Below are 18,598 nucleotides of genomic sequence, written 5' to 3' on the forward strand. Positions count from 1 at the left end.
CTTGTGATTGCCCCACCCCCTCATGTCTAAAGAAACATGCAAGGATTTATTTACTTCTTTTAATTATTGTTTTCTCCTCTTGGATTTGGAAATTCAGGTCCTGTCTCAGCTGGAGAGCAGGTGAAGATTTAAGACAACTTTTAGGCTGCTTTTAAGCACTTATTTTCAACACCTCTCTCAATGAGACCTTAATGCTTGAATAAAGACAATCCTTTGTCGAAGATTTTTCACACTTATTACATCTCAGAAAAATCTGTGAGACTTCCAGAGGTCTCAAAAAAAATCCTAGAGAAAATGGATAGAAAGGAGGGCTGGTTACATTTAAGGTTTAAAATAAAATCTCGAGAAGGGGAAGAAGAAAAAATCTCTACTGGTGCTTCTCTGCTCCTTGTGGAATGAGAAAGGCGTCCAAGAAACTCGTAATATTTATAAAATGTCATTGTTGGGATGTCGAGGCAGGATGAAATCCTGTTCTGAATTTGAGAGGACTAAATATGATCCCACTGGAACCAAGTTTTAAGATTTAATGAGAAGAAAAGCAGCATCTGCTGTGCTTGAGCATTTCATTTTCTTGGCAATCTCTAGTTGTAGTAATGGAAAAGTAGATGATACTCTGGGAGGAAATAAAACATTTTTTTCTTATTAATACAATAAAATCAAACTCAGTCGAGCAAGTAATAGAATCTGGTGGATTGTATATTTAATTTTGAAGGATCAGAAAAGAGTTTTACATGTTTCTTAGCAATCAGTTAGATAATAATAAACATTTAACCCTCTCTTTACTTTGGGAAGCAAAACCCCATATGGCCTTGAAGTCTTTCAAAGCACAAGTGTTTAATTTTCAGCACAGTTGAAATTTAGCCATGTAAATATTAAGCTCTCATACACTGTTGGTGAGTGAAAGCTGCCTCAGTCCCTTTTCCGTGGTTTGGTGCTCCCACTTGCTGTGTGATATATCCAGTTTCTTTTGTCTGGAGAATAATTATTGCCTGCAGTTTCCATGGTCTTAAGGATTTCAGCAAGCCAGAGATTCTCTTATGGCATTTTTATAAGTGGAAATGGCCAATTTTGAGGGGCCATGGTATTATTAAGGTCTTTCTGACACTGCATTCTTCTGAAATGTAAGAATTTGGTCACTCAGGTCTCGTCCTGTTGGTGTCAGCTGGCAGAGTTGTGTTCCCTGCCCCGGGGGGTGTTTGGGGCCCACACTGGGTGTTCAGCACTGGTGGGAACTTTGTGCTGGGCACTGTCCTTGAGGAGCTGTGAAAAAGCACAAAGGTGCTGAAGGACAACTCTGGGTTTCCGTGCTTGTGGTTTTCAAGAATTGTGTGAAGTACGTAACGCTGATTTGCCTTGACAATACTGAAGAAACACTGCTTGCTAAAAAAATTAAAAAACAACCCCAAAAAGCCTTTATTTTGTCAAGGTTCAGAGTTTGTTGTGTTGGATAGCCACTAAACTTTGCTTTAAATTGCTGTTTGGAGGCCTTTGCAAGTAACGGTGCTGCAAGGAGTAATTTAGAAACTAAAACCAGAAAGAACACATTAAAAATAACCAATATTCTCTGAAGCCAGGCTTTATTTGGGGTGTTCTGTGGCCTCTCAGAAGTTGACTGCTGAGGTGAGGAAGCTGCTGGATATGGATGGTTCCTGTGTGGATTTGAGGAGAAATTTGTGTTTTGAAGTCTTTTTAGTGTAAGATTGCTCATTCCCCACCTATCTAGTGGAAAAGGGTTGGTGGAATTTTTTTATCACCTTGAAAGAATAAAAGAAAAGCCCTTGAAAATGATAATTTGCCGCCACCAGAAGCTTCATTGTCTCCATTCTGGTGATTCAGACACACACCGCAAATGATACATTAGTAAACATATTTTCTGTACTGTGTCATGGAAGATGCTGGCTGTGGATGGAAGCTGGGTGATCCCATAGGAAGCAAACAAGATTTTGTTTGTGCCCTGCCCAACCTCCTGGAAACATCCTCCCTGTTTTTAGGTTTTTTTCTTTTGTTGCAAAAGCTCTTTTCTAGGCTGCTTGTTGAGGTGCTTTAATGCACTAAAAATAATTTCTGGGCTTTTTGATTCAGTTTTGTAACGTCAGACGGCCTGACACGTCTCTGGCTGCTCCATGTGTTAGTGATTATTCTCAAAGCTTTGCTGCAGCAGTGCTGAACCACCCAGTGCTGAGAGCAGAGCATTTCACTCCTAAAAATTGTTGGGATGGGGTTTGAATTCATTTACAAAAACCCAGGCAGAAGTGTTTGATTTCCTGTAGGTGATGTTCAGGCTGTAAAAACGTGAACACCCCACGTTCACGATCTGTGTTCCATCTGCAGATAAGTGACCTGAGGTTTCCCTTGGCCTTTAATTTATTTTTTAAGAGTGTTTATTCAGTTGTCTGATGTGGAGGATGCTGGGGGATTTACCGGTTAAATGAATAATTTCCTATAATGTGTAATGTAGTCGCCTTTAATTTATTTTTAAGAGTGTTTGTTTGGTTGTCTCATCTCCAGGATGCTGGAGTTGGATGAATAATTACTTAGATGACTATTTCTCTATAGCTTGTAATATGAAATAGAGATTGGGAAATTAAAAGAGCATTTTCAGCTTAGATACAACACTGGTTTTATATTCACCAAGATCAATGTGAGCACAGTTATTCCAGTCTTCCTAAAATCAAGAAACAGGAAGAAGTTGCACTTACAGATATTGGAAAAGAGAAATTTTTTTTGTAATTCTTATAGCTGTATTTAAAGTTCTCGTGACAAGTGGGCAAGGCAGAAGGTAATGAGAGATTGGTTTTAATTTTAGATTCCTCTGTGATGAAATTCTTTCTGGAGCAAGGAATTACCATTGGAATGGAATATGTGTGTGTCTTAATATTGAAATAAACTGATGAAAAATACTGCCAAGAGAATTTTAATCATGGGAAAAACAGGCTCCCTGAAACCTCCTGTGTATTTTATTTAGTCAGGGACTTTCCTACCCTGTTTCAAAACTGAAGTGAAAGTAGAAAAAAGTGAGTTTTAGTTTCATTACATAATGCAAACCTTTCTCTACCATTGTCTTCGTCTCCTCCTTCCCGTGTCGTTTGCTGCCAGAAGTGATGAATCACTGATTTAGCTGGGATTTGGGATTTTGAGTGGGTTTGGAGATGCCTGTGCTGAGGACAGATGGAAAATCAGGAACAATGAGGTTAAATGTAGCTGTTTAGTCTTTATTGAAGCCTCTGTGAGATGGTTTTTTTCGAGGTTAAATAATTCCACATCCATTTGGTACTGTAGAGGTGAGCTGAAAATTTTTAATCTCTTCTGGTAGAACGACAGGGTTGAGCAGGCTCGTGTTTGTATGGGAAAGGAATTAGGTTAAGATTTATAAAATAAAATTAAAGAATTTCTTAGAATAGGAGGCCTTTTCCATTGCACAAAGGCAACAGTACTGTCAGGAGTCAGGTGAAACACCTCATCCTTACCTTTTGTTCACATAAACCCATGTGCTGCTTTAATGTTCTCTCTGCGCGGCAAAATGTGAATTAGGGAAGGGAAAATTGAGAAAAAAAATCCACCTCAAATACTCGCAGGTTTTTGTTAACAACTGTCGAGCGTTTTCACTTTGTTCTTCCTTGTGTTTCTGCTCGTGTCAGCCTGTGCTGCTGCTCAGCTAAATATAACCGAGACCATCCTTTAAACGTGGCTTTTTTTACCCTTGGGACTGTATCGGGTTTCTTGAGATTGAGCACAGGCAGAACGTTTTCAGATGGCTTTGGAGAGATTATAATACAGAAAGCAAACCTTTATACTCGAGATATGCCGAAAAAGACGTACCTGTGCATGTGTAACCACATAAACAGATCCTTCTGTGGGGAAAAAAAAATAACGTGATATATCAGTTCTCCTCACGGATGGTGAAGAAATGGTGCCTCGGCGCCCTTGGCAGGGAGCGGCCGCAGCTCGCTTGTCCCTCAGCCTCTCGCCCCAGCTGCTGACAGCCCGCATTACCTCAGCCCTGGACTCGGCAATAATCTATGAAAAATGTGCGTTGCACAATAAGATTTTTATCTCGCTCCGAAACCCCGCCGCTTTCTCTCGCCTCACAGCCGGCGGAGCGCGCCCGCCGCTGTAATGGCGGCGCGGCCGCGGAGTCGCCTCACCCGGTTGTTTCGGGGGGCGGGGAGAGCGGGTGTTTCTGAGGGAAGAGCGGGTGTTTCTGAGGGAGAAGCGGGTGTTTTGTGGGGGAAAGCGGATGTTTCTGCAGGAATAAGCGGGGGTTCCCCGCCGCCGTGCCCTGGCGGGCGGGGGGCGGTTGTTTGCGCTGAGAACCGGTCTGAGCCGGCGGGAGCCGGCCGGGGCTGCCGCGCCGCCCCCGGGGCGGGGCCGCCCGAGCCCCGCGGAAAAACACCGCCATTGCCACAAAAAAAGCCTTTTAAATTAAAAAAAAATATATAGATTCCTTCCCCCACCTTAGCCCTGAAGCAGCTTTCGCTCCTGCGTGAAGGTTTTCCCTTCACACAGTGCAGAGAAATGAAGTAGCAACGGCTGTGTCAGAGCCGGATCTGAGGGGGGAAAACCACCCTTTTTCCCTCTCAACCAATTTCAGGTTGTTTATTTATTTGTTTTAAACCTTAAATGCTCTGCTCGCTCTAGAAGTTAAGCACTGGTTTCCTCGCTGGAGGATACAGCCCCAAAAATCCCCCAAAAGGGCGATTTTGGAGCCTGCCCCAACATCCTAATACCACCTCTGCCGTGATTTTGACACAATTTCAAAATTAAATATAAATTCTATCTTTGTTGGCCCCTCTGGGAGAACCAACCCCCCCCCCCCCCTTACATATAAATAGGCAATAAAATACTTTAAAACATTATAATGAAGAGGGGTTTTATTTTCTTTTTTATTTAGTATTTAATTTTCTTGGCATGAGCTGCCCAAAAAGAGTGGACATTTGGCTGCAATTAATACCCCCCACCACTGCTGCACTCCCAGTAATAGTTGGTAATTGCTGGCTCTAAGTGACAAAGCAATTAAGCCTCTTCCTAAATGTGCAGAAGTAGGTGTTTATCTAAATCTGGGCTGTCAGCCTTTGTTTCTGTGTCAGGGCCCAGAAGCTCAACTGCTGCTTTCTCAAATTGCATTTGATTCTTTACAGGCAGAGGAAAAAAATCTTTTTTCAAGTTAATTTCAGGAAAGGAGTCTTAAAAATATATCATGTTGTGGATGGGTGAAGTGGAAATTGCCCTAGAAAAATATTTCTGTTTTATTACTATGATAACTATTTTGATGATTTCAAATTATTTTATTGTTGTTAAAGAGATTATTGTTATTTCAGTGCTTTAAAGGTTTCTTGCAATGAGATCAGAATCTTTGCTGGAGAATATGAGGATTTGTGGCAGCTTATTCTAGACTTTCTGGTGAACTTGCTTTTTCCTCAGCTGGGGGAGAAAGATCTGGATGTGTGATAAAAATGATATTTTTAAGTCACCCCTGGACAGCTGTAGGTCTGCAGGAGCTACAGTCTGGTGTGAGAATTCACAATTTCATGTCTTCTTAACCTCCTTTTTTAGGAATAGTGGGAAAAACCTGAGCTGTGTGGACAGCACTGCTCCCACCAGCGTTGTGGGAGACTTTGGGCTGTTCCATAAGTCCATGAGAGCTGCTAAAAATTGCTGTTTTCCCAAAGGTCAGGTGCTGTTGGATTGGGTTTGACTTTGGGGTTGTGCGTGTGCGTATTAACAAAATGGTCACTTCTAATTGCATTTTTAAGGCTTTGATTTCCTTCCAAGTATTTTGCTTAATCATCTTGAGTAGGCTGAGGGAAGGAAAGAATTAGCTGAGGTCAGGGAAGTTGAAGCTGCCCGTGTTGCTGCTCAGAAGCCAGGCTTAGTGTGAGGGATCCTGGAGGCAGGAAGAGAAATGTGTTCCCTTCCTGCTGCACGCTGGGAGAGCAGGGGGAAAGCAACCCCGGGAAAGCCAAGGAAAACAGGGAAACGTGTGGTGGCTGCCTCCCTCTGCACCAGCAGGCCAGATTCGCCTTTCCTTGGGAGACACACAGCTCCCAAGGATGTGAATCATGGCTAAAATAGATTAGAGGATCGCAGCTTGGAAGTGCTTATCTGCAGCGGTGGTGGAGTCAGCTCAGATGGACACAAGCACCAGAGCTGGGGGAGAGCATCCCCACTGCACAGACCTTTGGAATAAAGGGCAGTTTAATAATTTCTGATGAATATTCACATGGAGGGGTGAATAGCAGAAGAGGAAAGCTGTATTGAACACTTCTTGAAAAAGCACCAGTCATTACAGTGATCAAAGGAAAAATCCAGCCACTTCCTGGGCTGTTCCAATTAGAGCCTAGACACCACCTCCCTTTGAACTTGCAAATACAGTGATTTGTTGGTTTTGTTTTGGTGTTTTTTCCCCCAAAGAGGATGTTAGAGGCATGGATGCAGAAGGAGAAGCTTCCCTGTAAAACCTGAGGGCTGGGAGAACTGGTCTCCTCCAGGTATAGCAATGCGACTTGGGCGTTAACGTTACAAACAATCTCAGCTGGAACATGCTGTACTTAAATAAAGTCACAGGGATGGGAATTAATAGTAAATAAGCCTTATTGGGGAAAAAATAAAAAATAGTATCATCCCCTAATCTTTGCCCATTGAATTACCCGTGTACCTGATGCGCCTAGCTTTGCCCCCATCGTCCCGGCACCGAGCGCAGTCTGGCTGTGATGTTGTGAGTGCCGAAAGCACTAATGATGGCATCAAGGGTTTAAGTGCAAATCTTCTTAGCAGCAGATTAGGGATCCCAGTGCAGATCCTTGCGGTCAGCTCCTAATGCTGCTTGGAGAGGAGAAGGCAGCGTGGCTCTTGAGTGGAAAATCACAGGCTCGGCAGAGAGGTGAGGGCTTCGATGTGTTGTGTAGAGGAGAAAAAAATTATGTGTGTTGGGATGTAGTCCAAATTTTGTTTAAATCTTGAAGGGAAGCTGAGTTTCCAAAAGGAGGAGCAGGGAGACGTGCACTGTGTAGATGTGTGAATTATAGAGTGAATAAAGTCTTTGCATGATTATTCATTAAGTGCCTAATATAAGAACAAGAATAGCTTTGGCATTAAGAAACAGGACTTCTCTGTGATCCCTCCTCGCAAGTGGCCCATAACAAAGGTAGGGGACCTGTTCCTTTGTTTCCTGGTCCTTCCAGCCATGAGTGCACTCTGCTGTCTGGAGGAGCGAGACGTGGAGCCTTTTAATTCCTTCTCTTTGAGAAATGTCTGGGTTTCAGTGCTCAGTTGCTTTATTTAGCTCAAAGTGATGGTTTTGGCTAGAAGACACTTGGAAATCCAGGATGGCAGGAAAAGTACCTCTTAGAGAATCCTTTCCATGAGAGGGAAGTGGTTTTCAGGCCTGTATCCTCATTTCTTCCATGGTTGTGGGGTGTTGTCTGCAGATGTCCAGAAATCATCAGTTTTAAATATGAGCACCTCATAAAACAGTTTAAAAACCAAAAATAATTAAGACACATCTCCAGCAGATCCCGGCTCTAAGGGCATTCACGTATTTATTATCTTTCATCCATTTGAGAGCAGAGAGCTTTTCTGGCGTGATAACACATGAAAGAAAGGCTCTGTTCTCCTCCTGAAAGTGAATTCCCAAGAATGCCCAGCCCCAGGTCCCTGTGGGCAGACGGTGCTGGGCTGGGCAGAGTGAGATGCAGAGTGTCCTACTTACCGTGGCTGCTACAGGTCTGACCTCCTTGGATCATCTGACACCTCGTTGGGTAAGAGGTTGCTGCAAGATCTCAAACCCTCAAATTATGTAAGATTTACACACTTGCTTTGAAGTTGGTCCCTCCCTTCCATGTTTGTTTACTGGCTGGTGTGCCCTGTTGGATTGTGAAGGATGAATAGTCACAGAAAGGAGGCTGTCGGGTTAGTACAGATTTTCTGTTCCTCTTGGTTTTCTAAAGGCGCTCGGAGCTGTGCTTACCCCGCTTCCAGAGTCTGGGAATACACTGAGGACGTCCTGCACCGGTCCAGGCTTTGCTGGGTGAAATTTTCAGTTTGCTTGTTTGTTTCTAAAATGGAGAGAGGGAGGAGAAAGGCTCATTGTGTTGCTAGAGGAGAAACAGAGATGGTATCTAACAGCTGTCTCAGGAGTTGACATTGGGTTTGCTTTTTAATACGCAGTTTATCTCGAACTTGGGGAAATCACATGGAAAAAAGGAAGGTGCTTAATTACCCTGTACGTGTGGCTGCTGTGGTTTGGGGGTTGGAAAGCACTGGCTCCCATAAGGGAAGCTCCCAGGCTTTGCCTGTGGGAATTGCTCAGAGGGCTTTTCTTCCATGCTGTGCTCTCGCTGTGCCAGCGGGATTGCCTCGGCTGCTCCTCCTTCCCAGCGCTGCCATGCCGGGCTGTGCTCGGGCCAGGGAGGTGTAAAAGGTGTCCATTTTTTTCTGCATTTCCCCCTACTTATGCATTTTTCTCGCGAATTAAGTTCTCACCTGTGCTTTGTGATCCCTGGTAAGTGCAATGGAGCTGGCCCAGGCTTTTGGGAAAGAGAATCCCTGGACTCTGACCATGTGTGGAGATGTAATCGCTAAATCCTAACAAATTCCATGGAATTAAGTTACAGCAAGGTGCTTTCTCAGAAGTTACTCTGAAGTGGCAAACACTGTCATGTGATATAGGTTTTGTTGGGTTGGTTTGGAGTTGTGTTTCTCTCAAATTTGCTCTTTTAGCCTGGCATTACACTCCATAGTTGTTCAACAAAGTAAAATCACATTCTCTCCCCCAGCCTACTGCAGATCCACAATAGGTACTGTGGCACTTTACCTGTTTCATACAGATATTTTCTTTTTGGTTTTATTTTCATTACTTCAGTGTTTTCTACCCATGTGAAAGCTCACAAAAAGTTCTACTTTTAGTTGTATTTTTATTTGCATGTGGGCAGCAAAATGAAGTAATTCCCAAATATAGTCCTAGCCAAGAGATCCATCTGTTCCCTGCATTTTTAAATGGCAAATTAATCCTTAGCATAGAACTCATCAAATGTCTTCTCTCTATAATTTATGCTGCCTGAGATCACAGAAATGACTTTTTTTTTTTTTCCCAGGCCTTCCATTTTAAGTAGTCCTTTACTCCAGAACAGCAGCTCCCATTCTGGTTTTACAGAGCTCTCCTGTGATTCCTCCAGTCACTGTTGTCGGTCTAAAAGGGGGCATTAAAAAAAAGAGCCTCCAAAATTATTCTTCCCTTCATCTCTTTGGTGTTTCTTTGAAAGGCTGTGGAAGATTCTATTAGAATCTTAGATCAGAAGGAGTATTTTATGATTCTAAGATGTAAGGGAATAGAAATTCTCTTTGAAAAACACCCTTGATAAATGGATTTATTTTGAATGGAGACCTAGGGTTGCCCTGTCCATTTCCATTTGGATTTCTCTCTTTGGACAATAGTGACCATTTTTAGAAGTACTGAACTTCCACGGCGTTATCTGCCATAAAGGGAATTTCTATATTAAGCTTTGCATGTTCCCAAATTTACTTAAGTGGCATTGTAGCTCAGCTGTGTATCTTGGCATGCCTTCCATTGCAGCTCCCATCCCAGGAACAATTCTGTTTATAGGAGAGGATGCACCATTTCAAAACCGCTCCAAATCAGGAATTTCAACAAATGGTGTTTTGTGTATTGCTAAAAAAACCCCATGCCTTGGGTTGGGAGGAGGCAGTGCATGCAAATAGTGCCTGGCTTGGTTTTTTTAAGGCAAGGTGTGATGCTTTTCTAAAACATGAAGACAGAATTAATTCTATGGGGCTGTTCACCATGATCTTCTGGCAGCTTTATGTTAAAAAGTAACTGCAGTAATCTGGAGGCGAATCAGTGCTCAGGGTTTTTTTTTGTTCTAGCATATGTCTGAAAAAGGCTTTTCTTCTGAAAGATGTCCAGTGCTCAACACTCAATCAATGCCAAATGGTTTTAAAATTGTACTTAGAAGTGTTTATTCCCAGGAATTCATTTTACAGGGCTCTTAAGGCAAAAGAGGTTACTTTTTGCTCCTTGAGTAAATGTGTAGTAGCCTACTTGGATGCAGTGGTGGTTGCATTTTCAATGGCATTTAGCTCTCCTGGCTCTTAGGCAGCACTTGGAGTACAGTTTGGTGTTTTTTCCTAGGATGCTGAGTTGGTCCCTTCATGAAAGCAGTGCTGTTGTTGAGGAAACTGCCTTTAAATATTGGGCTTGATGATCATGGAGCTCTCTTCCAGCTTAAATGATTCTGTGCTGCTTTCTTGGTATTTTGAAAAGACTTGGCCACCCTTGAGCCCGGAGATCAAATTCCTCAGGCTGTTCCCTCTGTGATTCATGGAGTGACCTTGGGAAAAGCCTTGGCCACTTCATACCTTCCTTTTCCATCTGCAGTGCATGTTAAGATGTACAGCCTCCCATGAACCTGGTACTAAAATACAGCTTTTGTCCCAAGATTTCATGTGCTCTGAAGTGTCAGTTACAAATTACTAATTTAGATCATCAGCAGATAGGTGGGAAAAGCTCTTCCCTTTAACACAATTACTCTGCTTTTGCGCAACTTTTGCCTGATCCATGCCTGGAGCAGCAACAGCAGCTCTTCCTCAGGCATGTGCTGGCAGTGCTTGGAATAATTTGGAGCGTGGCTGGAGGAGGTGGCAGTTCTGGGTGGCTGCAGCAGGACTTCTCATGGGGGATCTTGACCCAGGGCTTTGCTCTGTGAAGGTGATGTTAAACAGAGAATGCTCACCCATTCTCACACCCACCCTCTTTCTTCCCTCTTTGCATCGGTGCAAGTTTAATTGTGGGAAAGCAGAGCTGAGGAGCTGCTTTGTACTTCACCCTCAAGGCCTCGATGACTTTTATCTTTCCCAGCGCCGAGCTCCGTCACCGTGGCCATTTGCTGAGAAAGCATTTCCTTCAGCTTCCCAGGCTTTCTTTTGGAGCATGAGCAATCCCACTGTTCCCAGGGAGCATCCATGGTTCAAAGATGCATTGGCTGGGCAGGCAGGTAACTCCAGCTGCTCCCAAATTCAACACCAAACCCATCCACATCCACCCGCCAGCATGGGATTGAGCAGCTTCTTCCCAGCAGTGGGAAGCTGTTGTTGTCAGTGCTGAGTCTGCTCTTTGCTCCAGAGATAGGCCAGTGTGTTTGTAACCAACACTTTTTTTCCCCAGGTTAATGTTTTTAATTCTTGGTGCACGAAGTTCAAGCCCAAGGACAGGGGACGTAGGTCAAGGAGCGAGGTGACAACACCAACTGTGGGTTGGGCAGTCAGCCAGACAGAGATTAATATAAACATACATATTTTTAGCAATCATAATGGGTTATTTAGTTGCAGGGAAGAATTAAAAGGAGCCCAAGGCTGTCTGGAAACTCTGAAGGCTGCAGGGGAATGTGGTTCTGGGGGTGGGAGTAGTCCATCCTTCTAAGCAAGATCTCCATCTTCTCCATGATTCATTTCAGACTTTCATCAAAGATCAGGTGTCAGACATCAGGATAAAATAACTGACGTAAATATATTTATATATATTTATACATGGCCTGTCACAGAAACGCAAATGGAATGTTAATAAGCCACTCACTTGGCTTAGGATAAATATATGGTAAATAGTACCTGGAGGCTGTGTCTTCAAAAACTTGCTGGTCAGAGACTGAAATAAATACAGCAACAGTGTGTGTTAGTTGGCGATGTGAAGGACATTGAGTTGTCACAGTTGTGTTGCTTTCCCATGGCCCTTAAACATCATTTAATTTCATTTCTTTGGATTTAGGATTCCAGCCCAGCAGGAGATCATTGTAGTCTTCTCTCTGAGCGTGGTAAAGCAGAAAAAGTTAAGGGAAGGAGGATGTCCTTGTTTCATTAGCCTGCAGTATTTAATGATCTCTTTTAGAGTTGTAAATGCTGGTTTTATCTGTTGCATGCTTTTTGTGGCTATTTGTGTTTCCGAGCAGCACTGGCCTTTCCCCCCTCTCGGTGGATTGTTGTATCACAGCTGAGTGCAGTTAAATACTGCAGAGTGTGTGACATGCACAAACCAAAGTTCCTTGGGTGGCGAGTTCTCAGCGGCTTGAACGGGTGCCAAGAATGTCACAGAATCCCATCCCAGTGAGCTTTGCTCCAGAGGGGCCGGGGTGATGGGCACAGGGTAATTATTACACTGAGGGAATGTTTAGGTGGCTTTCTCTGCCCTTCCTCTTACATCCATATTTCCAGTGGAAAGTCTTGTTTGCACATGGAGGAACGGGGTTCAGGTTCTTCGTGGTTTCCCTGTGTGGGCTGAGCCCCTTCAGCGCTCGCCTGCAGTTGGCAAAATGTGGTGACTGCTCGTTTCCTCTTGATCTCTTCATACAAACCAACCTCAGAGGTTGGACTGGGTTTTCTGACGTCTTCAACTTCAGGTTCAACAACTCCTTTGAAGGAGGGAAAAACCCCTCGTATTTATTTCCGCAGGTGTGTGAAATGGTTTTTTTCCCATACAAATGCCCTGGTGTGGGACGTGTCATGTGTACAGAACAAGTGCCTGCTGCTTGCTTGGATATTTAGGTCAGTGCTGGAATCAGCTCTGATAAGGAGTTTAAGGTCGGTGTGCCCAGACCTCTGTAATTTTCATTGTGGTTATTCCTGCCCGTGGCAGGGTGTTGGAATGAGATAATCTCTGGGGTCCCCTTCTGGGATTCTATGATTCCTGCTTGAGTGTGGCAGAACAGCCACCTGGATTGTTGGATTAACAGGATGGTGTCAGGAGTTTTGTGGGAATGGCCTACTACTGTCCTTAGGAAGGAAAGTGTGATTTGATGTGCATTTTTTACTTACGTGTGTATAGAGAACAGGGGAAATTCTGGTTAAATATCTTCTTAGTTATGTATGTTAAATTTCTTAAAAAATATCTTAAAACAGGGAAAATTCTAGTTAAAATATCTTCTTAGTTCTGAGTAGGTCAGAAATACCAGTCTGTAATAGCCTTGTGCATATATTGCTCCAATGTATAATTTTCCATCCAGAAGTTGAAGTGTTTCACAGGTGAAGATCCTTTAGTCCATTGCTAGAATGGAATACAGTGCATTTTTGAAGCTTTTATTTTAAGCAGTTGCCATCAATTTTTTGTGGGTGTTGGCTGGCAGTATTCAGGTCTTTTTAGTTCTTTTTATTCCCAAACAACACACCAGTACATTCAGGAAACTTGGAGCAGTTTTCTAGTGCTGTTTTCCCAAGCTGAGGGAATCTAACCAGCAGGTTTTTTATCCAAAGTATCCCAAGGATTTGTGTCTTCTGGATAGAGCTGATCACACAGCACTGTCACTGCTGGTGTTCTGTGCATGGAGATCATCTGTGGTGACTTAACTTGGATTTGGAAAGGGAGGGACAGGGAGAAAACCTGAGGGTTTCTATTCTTCCGTTCAGAGATGACTGTAAGTTAACTTTGGATTTCCTGACCCGGCTTGGGAATCTGCTGCTGACATCAGCCGTGAGAATAACCCGCCGTCAGCAGGGATGAAGCCTGTCCTCAGTAGATCTTTCTAGGAGATAATCTGCACTTGGAGATTATTCTGACAGGGTGTTGAGTCGAGCTGAGCCAGGCAGAGTTCCTGATTTCAAGTTAATTTTGGCAGGGAAAAAGTGATCGTTCTGCATATTTCCTGTAAAAATAAAAAATCCTGGATGCTTCACCAGGTCTGGTGGAACAGTTTTTGAAGTCAGCTATAAAAAAAAATTTAAGCATTAATTTTTACATTTTTCACAGCTGAAGTTTGGCATGAAAAATGGAAAGGTTTTAAACTGGTTTAGGTGGTTTTGTTTTTAACTTGCTCCAGCTATAGAGGTTGGAATCATGGAATGACAGAATCATGGAATGGTTTGGGTTGGAAACCCAAAACCCATCTATCTCATTCCACCCCTGCCTCAGCTTACTCCAAGCCCTGTCCCACCTGGCCTTGGACACTTCCAGGGACTGGGCAATCACAGCTTTTCTGGGCAACAGCAGGTTGGTTTGGTTTTGCTTTTTTAAACCTGCATTGGCAGCTCAGTGCCCGCAGGATGTTAAAGCTTCCCTGTGCTTTATCCTCCTCGGCGGTGCAGTGTTTCCACCCCTGTTTCCAGCCCTGTTTCCAGCTTTGTTTCCCGCCTGCTGCTCCTGGGGAGTCCCCAGCCTGCAGCTGACTCACTGCTCTCAAATAAATCAACGGGCAGAAATGACAATTGTGCCACATTTTAAAATGGCAGGAGGAGGGTGCAGGGCAGGTTGTGAGATGCCTTGATTCAGCGCCGCTGCCATTGACGGGAAGCAGCAGGTCTCCCGTTCCATCCAAGGGCTTGGCGCCTCTCTTTTATCTCCTTTTGTGGGAACAAAGGACAGCTGGCTTTGTGTTCTCCGCTCACTGCTTTCATTTCTCACACGTAAACCCAGCGTAACTTCATTGCCACTGGGCCTATAAACTGTAATTGCCTGGAAATGAGAAATTTCTCTGGAAACGAGGAGTGGTTTGTGGGGTATCAGGATTTGAAATGTCATCTTTGCACTTAGAACTGAGCAAAGGAAAATTCTGTGTGCTAAATGAGCTGCAATGTACTGAGACCAGGAATGGGGCCCCATCCCTTCCAACACAGGATATTCCATAATACCAGATGTATTTGAGTCTGAATCTCATGGATGGATTATTGCATATTGAGTCTTTGAGAATCAGCCCATGTGGATAAAATTTAGATTGGATTATGAACAAATTAATCTTGATTAATGGAAAATAGACACATAGGTAAATATTTTAAGTTATTAATAGATTTTATTATGATTTATAAAAAATGGACACATAAATAGTGTAAGAGCACACATCCTTATATGTAATCATGGAATGCCAATAAGTGTTTTAAAAGGGCTTGTAAACTACACCTGTAGTAAAGTGCATGTAGATTCCACTCCATGCACTCTTTTGTCAGCTGTATTTTATATTTTACTTAAAAGGCATGTAATTCAATTCTGCATTTAGTTTTTATAACTTTACAGCATGAAAATCACAAGCTAATATTGAGGTGGACTAGAAAAGTAAATCTTCACATTCTTGTGTTTGTAGTGACATTAATTCTGGATAAACAATTCATATTGCATTTTCTCCAGTGATGAAAATTAGAAACAATCAATGCTTATTTTATGTCCACCCCTTGTTTAATTAAGAGCAATCTCTCTTCTTGCTCAATTTTCCCATCTGATCTTGCCGACAGTAAAACGCAAAAATAATTATTCTTTAATGCTGCGATGCCACAGAGCGAAAGTGATTTTAGAAGTATCTGGGCTGGACAAAGGAGCATCTGAGCTGGTGTGTGAGTGCTCAGGCTGTTCCGCAGCGGTGCCGCGTTCGTTGGTTCCCAGCTCCCTCGCGGCGCCGCGCGTGTGTTGTGACAGCTCTGGAGATTAGTTCCTCGGCGTGCTGGCATTCTGCTCTGCTGACTTCACAGCGATGTGGCAGAGCAGGTTCTCCCGTGTTGGGAAAAGGCTGAGTGCCAGAGCACGCTCTGCTTCTGGAAAAAATCACCCCGCGTTTAATGCTGCTAGCGGAAGCCCAAAATGAAGTTACAGAGCTATTTTTGACCTGCCCCAAAACCTATTGATACTTTGAATACTTTAAAGGAAGAGATTATCAGAGCTGTTCTTTTATCCTGTTATGTTGCCGTGTTAAAATTTCCCTAGCTCATTCTAAAAGCTTTATGAACCCACTTTTGCCAGAAGAATTTTTAATAACTTATTTTCTGCGTTGGCAACGGGTGGTTGTTTTCAAAATTACTCACAGGGAAAAGCAAAGCCATATTCTCATTTTAATATTCTGGGAACTTGTCCTTGAGCAGCTTTCAGGCTTCAGATCTGTATATTTTTAAAGCTGAAAAAGAGTTGTATTTTGCTGCTCAAGACTCCACATAATTCCCTGTCAGATGCTTTATTTTGATTGTGCTGTGAGCTATAACTGGGTGACACAGCAGCTATAATTAACTCTTCCATCATTCTCCCATTCACAGAACATCAAACCTTTGACTTACTTTTGAATTATTATATCCATGTTTCTTCAATTGGAAAAGTGATGGGGATTTCCCTAAAGAAAGGGGGGGATTGTTCTTGCAATAATTTTTTTCTTGTCTAAAAATAGTCAGGAAATAATGACTTTTTATTTTTTTTCTGGAATGTCTCAAAGTCTTGCTTTGCTAAGGGACACATATCCTTAAAACTCCCTGGGGAAATGGAAGTTACCAGCATGATCCTTGTTTCCCAAAGTTGCACAGAATTCAGGCTCCTTTGTAGAATTTATCACCCTGTTGCACTGCTGTGTCATCACTTGGATATCTAATGGTATTATCCCAAGATAATATTTTTTTTCTAGTGGAATGCTGTGATTTTAACAGTATGCTCCATATTTTTAATATCCTCATTAAAAAAAAAACCCCAAACTGTAAAAATAGCCTGTCTCCATTCGAAAGCACTGCTCAATTCAGGGCTGCCTCTTGCTTGAGAGATGCAATCTCAGCCCACTGGAATTCTAAGGGCTTTGGGATCATCAAGATGTGAGAAGGGAAACTGGAAATGGTCACAGGGCAGAGGTTTCTGCAGCCCTAAAATCCTATTTTTGCTTTTCCCAGGGGCTGCTGAAGCACATGAAGCTGCTGTCAGCTTAGGAATTATTTTCAGTTTCTCCCCACACACATTCTCTGCCTTATATTTGTGTTTAAAGAAGTTTCTCTGTTCTTTGCCAGTTTATTTCCCAGTAGCAGGTGATGGTTGATGTTACTCCTGGAGAACACTGAGGGCCTGCTCGTGTGGGGTTGGGTTTGTTTTTCTCCCAAAATGCTGTAGAGAAGAACTTCAGTTTGGTGATTTAGTAGAATGGCAGAGGGAATGGAATAAAGATGAGGAAGAAATGCTCCACTCTTCACTTTCAGTGATGAAATAGTTCATTAATGAAGAAGGCACAAAAGGAGAGTGTACAGATGAGACAGAAATAAAGGCATTGTACCAATTTAGCAGAAAAATGAGGCTGTGAAGGGACATCTTGATGATGGGAGATTCCTTGCTGGAAAGCACAAGGGACTGTAGCTGGGAAGGGAAATGTTATTTATTATCCATGAAGCGAGAGGTTGGGTGGTGCAGGGCAGCTGCCCTGGGCAAGAGCAGGGTAGGGGGAAGGGCTCAGTTTTTCACTCCATTCCTGGCATGGCTTTATTTTCACTCCTCTCCCAAAGTGATGCTGAACTTCCTCCTCTGGGGCCGGAGGAGTAGGAGGAGAATGTGTGGGAAAGGCACCAACGTGTGAAGTGGCTGCATGGGATGGGAGGGTTGTAATGAGAGGGTGAGGCCGGCAGCAGAGTTTCTCATGTTTATTATTACTTCTGCATTTTTGACCCTTTTTTGTTGTGTTTTATTTTGGTCTGGCCTGTTTTTATATCCTTCTGGATTGTTTGTAAGTATTTTGGGACAGAGATTGTCTTCCCTTCTGCGCCTCCAAATATAATGGGGACAGAGCCCAAGGGCTTTTGGGAACGTGCCATGTGCTCGTTGCACCAAGATGTTCAGAAAGAAAACCAGGTTTTTTGAACGTTTGAAGAAAAACACCCACAAAAAAAGTAATAGAAGAGCTCACAAAATCAAATCTTGGAAATTACTAGAAGCCTGAAATGGTTTCCCTGAGAAAAGAAATGGAAAAGTTAAGTGGTTTAATGGCTAGAAGGTTTGTAAGAAGGGTATGAAATATTTAAGATAAGAAAAAGATAAACTTGCGTATAGTTTTTCTAATACGATGTGGAGAGGAATATAAAAATTCAATCAAGCAGCAAATTTCAGACAGACAGGGTTATTTTAGTACGTGGCACATCTCCCCCCCTCCAGCCTCCGAGTTAAAATTCCAGCAGAATATTTTCGAAGGCTGCTCGTGTAATGGAGAATGAAAGTCTCCGGGGTTATGTCAGACAAAATTATTTTTAGCGCTGTTCTGAGCCCTCGTGCCTCGGGGAAGAAATGAGCCACTGAAGCAGGATGACGTGTCCCCACTGGGCAAGCTTTAATAACATTATATTCTCTGTATTTCTGCCTCTCCTCGAAGCACCGAATGATCCCGAGTCTGTGGGTTAGATTGGCTCCCTCTGTGATCTAATATGCAAATCCTCTTCCGCTGTAATTATTGTTTATAAAAGGTGTTCTTGGGTCCGAATTCTTCATGTCTGGAGCTGGAGATTGAGGCTGAGCCTGGAAATAGTGTTTACTGGTTCATAGAGAATCCTAGAATGGTTTGAGCTGGAAGGGATCTTGAAGATCACCTTGTTCCACCCTGGGCCATGGCTGGGACAGGGACATGGACATCCCCACCTATCCAGGCTGTTCCCAAGCAGTTGACCAAAATGATTTTCACACGTGGTCTCTTTGGAATACAGATCTTTTCAGGGAAGATGCCTGAGAGCACAATAATATTTCTTTCCTGTACATGAGAGCGCTGGGAGGGGTTTTGAGGCATTGTCAGACCTGTGCATCCTCCCTCTATTTCTCCACTCTTCCTACACAGCTCCTGAGCCGGTCCAACATTGCATTAAACTTAATTAAATCTCCACCATTGTCAAGGTGGGT

At 43.1% G+C, this 18,598-nt stretch overlaps 1 protein-coding gene across 3 annotated transcripts in view; it reads left to right on the forward strand.

The window, feature by feature from the left end:
- Positions 1-18,598, forward strand: part of SPEN (spen family transcriptional repressor) — a 65,260-nt gene that overhangs the window by 23,236 nt on the left and 23,426 nt on the right. The gene's annotated exons all lie outside the window — the stretch shown is intronic.

Source organism: Ammospiza nelsoni, chromosome 22, assembly GCF_027579445.1.
Source record: "Ammospiza nelsoni isolate bAmmNel1 chromosome 22, bAmmNel1.pri, whole genome shotgun sequence".
Classification (NCBI taxonomy): Eukaryota; Metazoa; Chordata; class Aves; order Passeriformes; family Passerellidae; genus Ammospiza; species Ammospiza nelsoni.